Raw genomic sequence first — 8272 nt, 5'->3', positions numbered from 1 at the left:
AAAAAATGTCAACATGGCAGTGATCATAAACCCAATCTCCAGGCTTCAAAACGGCCCTTCAGAAACCGGTTGAGGTCACACTCATGTCCATCTTTTCTTACAGTCTGTGCCACAAATCCATGGCAGTTCTCAATCCAAATTCACTCACTATGATAGCATAATGTTTAACCCTCCTTCTAAAACATGTCTCTTGCTTGACACACTTGTCAAGCAAGTAAAACATTTGTGCTATAGTGCAGCCGACCTTATTTGCTCACTGAGTAAACATGCGTGGTTCTCCTCGTTCGCCTCAGTTGCACCAGTGACTCAGCAGCAAATCTCACCTCATCAACGGTTTTGTGGGAAGAACTGAAGAACCAGTCAAGAACCTCCAAAGAACCATGTGAATACATTAATAGTTCTGTATTGGTAATAAATCTCACTACTATCTTCAATTGTGCATTCTCTTTTGGAAGTAGAGTTGTAAATGGCTACTATACATTTTGTGTTGCCCTGAAAACTGTACAGAAATACTAATGCAAATCAACAAGCTGTCATACCTCTGCCTGCCTCATGTAATGCTGTACTTTATGTGTTGTCAGTCATTGGTAGAGACATCGTGCCTCTTAGGTTGATTACATATTCAACCCACTTCCTTGGGCTCATCCTCAAAATGTTAATCAGTGGGTGAACCCAACAGGAGTTTCTATGAATGTATCAGGGACAAGACTGATGCCTGTAATGCTCATCAGGAAAAGTGCCCACTTTCAAGCTGTCAATTACACAGTGACTTCCTGCACCAGTAATGATACTGGAAAGTAAAGGAACATCTGTGTAGAGGAACATCTGCTTTCAAAGCACATAAACAAGCATGAATTTATGAATTGACATCTGGGTAACTGTCATACTAGACTTGAAGAAGTCCTTCTCTCCTGGTGTTATGGTTAAAAACCCTATAGGCTGTAAAGTCCCGGTCCAAGTCTTAAAAAAACAAAAAACAGATAAGAACTGGCAATGTATCATGTTGTATTGACTCATAAAACAAAAATACTATATTAAGTTTTGTATAAGCTATACTTGTAAGAATGAATGTTTGTTTGAGTGTTGATGTTAACATTTAATGTAAACAAATAATGTGCATTTATGGAGCTATAGAGTTGTGGTGAGTATCCATCAGTGACATCAATCACTGTGTCCCATGAGTGGATTCAGTATTAATGTTCTCTCAAATTTCTGCCCACCACTGATACAGATGCAATAGGCACTTCATGCTCTGCTGTGGGAATCCCATCTATTTTGAGGACCCTAATTAACTGCTTTCACTGGGAGATCCGTCTTCTGTTATGTTACAGATTTGGCTGTGTGCAGTATATCATTATGCATCTTTTTTTTTACTAGTCAAAAGTTGGCAATATCTGAGAGCTGCTTTAGTGATTTCAAATGCAAATTGGTGCCAAATTAATTTCCCCATGCGGAATGTGGAGAAACCCTAGTGATAAAACAGCCAATGCATTTCAGTTCTCTTGTTTACAAACAGAATGTGGCACAGATACATAAAGTATGAGAGAAGGGAGTGGTTTGTTATTCAACTCAGAGTGTTCCCATGTTTCCAAGGCAACTGATGTAGAGACAGTATTTCATTCAGCTAGTTGCTGGTTAAGGCCCCTGTGACGATTGAGAGCAAGGTGTCATTTGCATTTTGTGGCAAACATTTTCATACAGTTAGCAGCATTGGACCAACCGTTATTCAAAACTGATGAGGTCTTGAACCCATTTGCAATATCATTCCTTTTTGTTTACCCTCTACACTTTGGATTTCATTTACCAATACACAGGATCTCATGTAACTATCTCTTGTACTAGTGGAGTGCCTAAATACCTGGTTATCCATTAGGTTATCAAGAGAGCGCCTCACATTTTGTGAGTTACTCCCATGGCACTCCCAAAAGGTTCAACAGTAAATCCGATAACACTTTATTTGGATAGTCCAATGATATTCTCCACTAACTATCAGGTGACAAAAAGTAGATGTTCAGCAAAGTGTCACTTGTCTATTTGGTGCATCTCCACAGACTATCTAACCCTGACGGTGACCCTAGCCTGACCCTGACCCCATTGTTAAACCTAAACCCAAACCTAACCTGACCCTATAACACAAACCCCAAACCTCAGATTAACCCTAGCCCACACACTAACTATCTATAGACTGCTTTTCACACAGTTATGAGAATCACTTGAAATTCAGTAGACGTTTTAGTGACACATTATAGTCACTTGATAGGAAGTAGAGAATCAACATTGGACTAATAAAGTGTGACCGTAAATTCTGTCATTCAAGAACCACATCACTCTATAGTTGCTCTTAAAAGAAAATTACACCCTCGGATAATCTTACACTGTTATGTATCATCAATTTGTGATATTCAACACATTCCTGGAATTATTTTGTGATGAGGTGTTGTAATTTACCTTTTTGTTATGCCCACTTCCTCAACTTGCTTCGTCTACTTCAGTTTGTGATTTCCTACCTTTCCAAGAATGCCTTTCATGTGCACGCAAGTTTTCATTCCACCAAGTGATTTCACTGATTAGCACACCTTCAACCAGACAGGGTGAACTCATTAGTGAAATCAGCTTGTGTACTTGGTTGGAGACCAGCGGTGTTGGTGGAGAGAGCTAGCGATAGCGATAGAGCAAGAGTGAATTTTTCCAGTTAAGAAAAAGCAGGAGTCGCACCCATTACTCAAAAGGCAACATGTCTTGTGGCTGCATTGCATTATGAACTATTGAGGGTGCTGTTGGTGGAGAAACTGATATCTCTTCCTCTACAATAGATTTCTCCCCTATATAATTGTCATGGATAGTCACAGATTCTGCCAGCTTGCACAAAGTCCAGCCTTCAGCAATGCAGCTGGATGTCACATTCGCATCAAACCACCAGGGAATCTGCATCAAGCCAACTACAACATCTACAAGTTGTTTCCCTCCATCAAAATGCAAGCCATCTGTGATGCAACAGGCAGATTACTTGACATTTTTGGCTGGACCGCAACAGCGGGGCCAGCCCTACAAACGCGAATGTCTGTCACTGACTGACTGAGTGACTGAGTGATCAAGTTACACCATTGGTCGGCCGTGGCACGTGGCACATCATAGGATCACAGAGCCAGAAATTTCAGTTTCGTTTTCTCCGCCGTCTAGTTTCTCCGCTGAGATCAGCAGCCCGTTTCTCCCACACAGTAAGCAGGCTGACCAATATCATGCATGTAAGCTGAAGCTAAAGTAGAATCTATACAATTATATCATATCACCGTTTATGTCGATGCATATGCGCGAGCTCAGTCCACCTGAAGCCCCTCTGTTCTGAGAGAGACACAAACAAGCATGGAGATTTCATCACGCCGAGGGCTTATTTCCGACCTTCCCGAAGTTTCCCGGGGCCACGGTTCCGGCCAGTGCCACTAGCTGGCCGCCGATTTGTTCCCGATGATCCGGCCGAGATTTCGGCCGGGGTCCCGACGACGATGCGCCCCTGGTGTCCGGCGAACAGCGTTTTCGGCACCGACGGGTAACAGAGCGCCTGGCGCTTGGATCGGCAGGATCAATGTGGGCCGTGGGCGCGGTGGAGACGACAGCGGTGGAGACGACAGCGGTGGAGAGAGAGACGGGACGCACTGGAACGATCAGTATGGATGTATAGACTATTATTCTGTATTAGCAGTCTACAGCGGAGTTAGTTACACCATTGGTCGGCTGTGGCCCGTGGCCCAGCCATATACTAGGTTTTGACCTAGTTGTGGTATATCCAGGGTCTGTACATGACGGCAGGGTCCTGAGGAATAGCCCCATCTTCAGCTAGGCACTGTTCTGGCAGATGGTGGATAACCGTGCCTGGAGAAACCCATCACCATACTCACACCCTACAAGGTTGTGTTTACGATCGCCGCTATGTGGAAATTCTTTGGAGCCAGTGCAGCTAGAGCAAAGCCGGGGGTTGTCCGCAGAGCTGCACCGCTACCTGCTATTGGTCCATGATCAACGACCTGTCAATCACTAGGAAAACAACCCAGTTTTATAACCATTATATCCTATTAATGATGCAATTACTTTGAAAATCGCCAAATGGACACACATTAGAAGAAGTGAAATTAGCTATTGAGATTGTAACCTCTTGTCGAGAAGTTGGGTTGGTCCCATTGACTTGCATGGAGTTTGGCCGCGTTTGGGGTCTTTTTGGAGCCAGCATCTAGCGGATGTTAGAGGAATTGCCGCCTGCAGCCAATTCCTTATTGGCTTCAGAATTCACCCGTGGTTTTGGCCACTTGGTTAGAACGTGCTTTTGGGATGAGGGCCACACTGTTCAAGGCACTGGAGGTCAGTCCAGCCTGGCTGCTTTTCTGTCTGCACCAGCCAATCGTTCCCGAGGACACATAGAATAAACACATAGAAAGCAGCACATACAATAAACCAATTTTCAAGGCGATGGTCTCATGTTTCTACAGCCATTATATTATACTGTCAAAATCTATTTGAGAATGATATATTGAGTTTAACTTTAATTGTTACTGACTTAAAGCATTCATTTCTGTAGAATTGGTGACTATTCTTACTTTACAGTGGTAAATTCATCATTTTTTTTGTTCACATGAAGTGCCTGGAAGCCACAGGAAATGTTATTAGTGATAAAAATCAATGCAATGTTGAGTGATGCTGCTCTGGAAAATCTGATTACCATAGTTCTGAATGGCTTTGGCCTAAAGCCCAACTTAATCTTCTATATATTTTACTCTGCTGCCTTGCAGATAACACTTGGCAGTGTAGTGGTGTTTGTCTCCATCCTTCGCCAATTACCTACAGATCCAAAGCAGATAACAAAAAGGACACACACACAAAGGCAGATAAGACATCTGCCTCATCTGATGACCTGTTCCTTGTTTGAGGCCTTAAGATGGCTAGTGTAGTGAGTGGGAGGCTTATCAATGCAAACAAGGTCCTCTGGGAACATTGTACCATGTTCTTGTCAGCAAGCACCATGAGTCATCCATTAAAGAAATGGAATGTTCCCTGCAATCTGAGGAAGAGTCTAGAATAGATATATTCATCAAAATGTTTCAAATTTATTCTATTGATTGCAGAAGACATTCATTATGCAATATATTGAATACCCTTTATACAGTAATTGAATGCAGTATTTGGAGACTGGATGGTGAAACTTTAAGTTAAACTGTCATATATTAAGATGTGTCTCTCATTGAAAAAGGAATGGCTGTTGTGTTTCTGTTTACATGTTGCACATTTTTTGCACTAGGAAAAGGATGTCTTATCATTTTGTGCACAGAATGGCCCCACTGAGACTGTCTCTGGAACCGGCTCCAATTCCAACTCAGTTTAGCTCCCTGCAGAGGGAGCGGCCAGTGAACCCTCTGCACCCCACTTCGATGGGCTTGCACAGGCACAGCAGGCATGCCGGAGAGTCGATCTTCCCCCCGCAGAATAGGTTGGACGGGCTCGGTAGGATGTCGTAAACCGATTGGATTAAGAACTTGATGTGCTGAGGCTTCCAGAGCTCAGGCCATGAGACCTTTCACTTCACCTCCTGCTCCCATCTTGGCCAAGCTCCCTGCTGCCTGGACTGCTGCATGCACCTCTGCCTGGACTAGCTTCCTCCTATCCTTCCCCTGGGCCTTGTCGTAGCGCGGTGTTGAAGTGCTACCAAGGCCACAGGTCACCATCTCCACCAACACACTGTGCTGTAGTCGAGACTCTGCGTTCTCCACTGGCTCTACTGCACTCCACTTCCTTGCTGTCCTGACCTCGATGCCGGCCTGGGAGAGTTTTGGGTCGTGATACTGCAGAACCTCCCTTGTACAGATCACCTTGAACTCCTCGCTCAGGTTGCTGATAGGGAGCTTCAGCATGTTGTTATGACTGTACAGGGTGATGCTGCTCAGGCTTCGAGGCAGTCCAAGCCACTTGCGCAGGAACCTACTGACCCTTTTCTCAAAGCCCTCAACTGTAGAGATCGGGGCCTCGTAGATCAGAAGGGGCCAGAGGATCCCATTTTGGTAGATCCAGGCCTTGAACTTGTGCTTCCAGCTCCTGGTTGGTCACTCGGATGGATGCTGTGTCCCTCAGGCTGCAGTCGAACACCTTGCCCAGGTTCTTCACTGGTTTCTCCATGATGGTTGGGATTGGAGTGCTGTCAAGAACGAAGCGGAACTTGTCGATGGTCTTCCCTTTCTTCAGCACCAGCAACCTGGATTTCACTGGCTTGAAGCTCATTCGAGCCCACTTGATCAGCTGCTCCAGGCCCTTCAGGATCCACCTACTCCCTGGGACAAATGTTGTTGTCATGGTCAGGTCATCCATGAAGGCCCTGATAGGCAGCTGTCGAATGCCGGACTTGGTAAGTGGGCCTCTGCACTGCACCTCAGCAGATTTCACAAGCATGTTCATGGCCAGTGCGAAAAGGATCACTGAAATGTTGCATCCAGTGATGATCCCCTTCTCGAGCTTGTGCCACTCCGATGTTGTGGACAGTTGTCCCACCTTTATTGTTAGGTGCGACATCCACCAACACAATAGCCAGTCACTCGGTCTTAAGGCTGTAAAACGACTTCAGGGTTTAATGCACACTTCTCATACCTTGCATTGTACTTGTTCCCTGCCTTCAGAGAACCTGTTTACCTATGTAACTTTACATTTTCTTCTTTGATAATGACAAGTTCACACTTTCTGTTATATACCATCATTCTACCACCATCATTCTATTCAGCTTACTGACACACAAATGTAAAAATAAATACCTTCTCATGTGGTTATAGACCAAGCAGTACAACTTCAATCCACACACACAAATGTATGACATATAGTAGTATATGAAATTATGAAAAAATAGTTTATTTAACTTGAAATATTGCATCTCCTAAGGTTCTGAATGCTTGCCAGCAAAAGCTGTGCAAGAGATATACTGTACATCACTGTGGAAACAAGGCAATCTGAAATAATGTGCATTTTCTACCTAAGTTTTTGGAATTGTTCAGGTTGTAAGTGTCCTGTAAAGATGTTGAGCAATGTCAAGGGTGGGAAATACTATAGTGCAAAAGGTAGATTTGTGATTGAAAACTGCCTCGAAGGAAATTACTTGCGACAGCGAGTATGTAAATCATGAAGTTTACCCAGCTCTGGGTTACTCTGACAGTGAGTAATTGAATTTCCCAGATTCACAGAACTGAAGGCAGCTTCAGAGAAGGATCATAAATATTCTTCAGAGGTACAAGTCTTCATAAAGTCATCTTGCTATCTCAAGGCCCTCTAGAACAGTTTCACAGAATTAAGCCATTGCTGTTTAAACTATCCTCAGACTCATGCCTCAACGTGTGTTTTCCAGTAGTTCAACAAATCAGTCCAAAGCATTCCAAAAGTTACCGTGTCATGTCTATATATACAATAGTCAGTTCACACAGATATAAATCTATTAACCACATTTCAACTGAGTCTTCCATCTTTTATTGGACTTTAAACCTCACTTGTATTATAATAATCAAACAAATCCAGCAGTTACCCTGATATTCCAGAGACCATTCATTTTCTTCAGTTGCAGTATCAGAACCCATTCCAGAGATGTTTCATTTGATTGAGTTTGGGTGGAGATTTCTTGCAAAATTTGTGATCTCCTTTATTACAAATTATGTTTTTAACCAGTTTAAAAATTTCAAGGCACAATGAGGATATTGCTGAAAGAAGCAATAATCTGGGATTTTCCCTTTGATATTTTTGACATTTTCTGTGGCTTCATTGGGACTGAACTTGGTCACAATATTGATTTACCGTTGCTCGCCCCATTTAGGTTATCCCATAAAAGCAGTACAGTAATTACTGAAATAGGCCAAATGAAGAACCTATATGGCATTTTTCAGTTTACACTAACTTCAAAGGTGGCCAGGTATTCAAAATATTCTCTCCAAGCACTACCATGCAGGTTACACAAGTGCTGGAGATGTAGCATCTTGACTACTGTCCAGCAGTATGTGCATGAGTTATATAAACATCAGTTAGTGCAGAATAGAGCATCACATCTTTACTCCAGTGTTCAATGATAGTAGACGAAATGCATGCTGATCTCACATGGGTGAGAGCGGAGGACAGATTAGCATGCAGTCGTCTAACTTTGTTTAGAAATACATGTGTTAAAACAGCCTCACTACCTGAACTAAAAAAAATACCTCACAGAGAGTAGACACAGCCAGACAGGTGAGGAGAGGTCATGTTACAATTGCTCAACCAGTGAAAT

The 8272-nt window shown here is 43.2% G+C and overlaps 1 pseudogene; it reads right to left on the bottom strand.

Moving 5' to 3' along the window:
* Positions 1–5362: 5362 nt before the first annotated feature.
* Positions 5363–6549, bottom strand: LOC139648069 (uncharacterized; annotated as a pseudogene).
* Between the last annotated feature and the right edge of the window lie 1723 nt (positions 6550–8272).

Source organism: Centroberyx affinis, unplaced genomic scaffold, assembly GCF_046629955.1.
Source record: "Centroberyx affinis isolate AG114_WGS23_722 - 3 ecotype Tasmania unplaced genomic scaffold, CSIRO-AGI_Caff_v1 ptg001151l_1, whole genome shotgun sequence".
Classification (NCBI taxonomy): Eukaryota; Metazoa; Chordata; class Actinopteri; order Beryciformes; family Berycidae; genus Centroberyx; species Centroberyx affinis.
This window is presented reverse-complemented; position numbering and strand designations above follow the sequence as displayed.